Here is a 1,055-nt window from a genome sequence, read left to right as displayed (position 1 = left end):
TGGATCTCTCTCTCATAGTGTAGGAATGTCTGTGAGGGATTACTCTGTATCTGTCTTCTATTGTTTCTGTAAGGACTGCAGGTATTTTGTATCACTGGTGTCTGTGTAAGATTTGCCTCAGCTGAATCTATCCTTGGTCTAGAGTATACCTTTGTTCACTGACCCCTGTCTGATCATCTCAGGTGTTTATGTGTTTATCTGTATAGCCTAGTGTTTGGTGTTAATGGCAATGTCGTATTGTGGACACATTGGTTGGTATTAGCATCTGTCGTCTATCTCTTATGTACACAATTTGGTGTCTTCTCACTTCCCAACGTTGTTATGGTAGTCATATATCCTTCCCGTATATATGGCATTTGTCTATTATTGGTTACACTTGTTAAATGAGCATGTTCATTATGCCATTATTGTGTTAATTATAGTACACCAAAGTGATGAGGTGAAGTATAAAAGTTCTGACAAAATAGCAATACAAATTCTATAATCAGAAAAACATCAAAGCTGGAAATTACACACTGAGACCTAGTGAATATGGATCTCTATATGGTGGGGCTGCAAAAAGGATTGGAATTTTATTATCCCGCCGAACCTAGTCCCCAAACACTGCTATAAAACATCAAGGTTTGTCAAATTGAGGCATGAAGGTATTTTTGCCTTCATAATTTAAATTTCTAATTTAAAACAATCATCTTGCTCCTGGTAAACTGGATAAATCTCAGTATGAGTGGCCACTAAGTATATTCTGTTACTTAAAGACAAACTTTCATATTTTACTTAGGTCTGATATGTTTTAGGAAGTTTTTCAACCTATACCCACTCTGTATCCACCCTTTAAGCAGTACTGATTCAATAAAAACCATCAGTGGTCTAGAATTTCTATAGAAATCTAAAAGTTGTCTGGCTATGACAGAAACGCTCACTTGAAACCAATGAAGGATTTCTATCTTATCTGCCCCAAGACATAATGCAAAGTTCTATTAAAATCAGTGGACCATTTCCAAAACACCTGATAATTCTGTATTTGATAGAAAGTTCCCATTCAAGCACTACCACAC

This window comes from Orycteropus afer, unplaced genomic scaffold, assembly GCF_000298275.1.
Source record: "Orycteropus afer afer isolate SDZICR_OR568_19922 unplaced genomic scaffold, OryAfe1.0 scaffold00138, whole genome shotgun sequence".
Lineage (NCBI taxonomy): Eukaryota > Metazoa > Chordata > Mammalia > Tubulidentata > Orycteropodidae > Orycteropus > Orycteropus afer.
The sequence above is the reverse complement of the archived record's forward strand: the minus strand, read 5'-3'. Positions refer to the sequence as shown.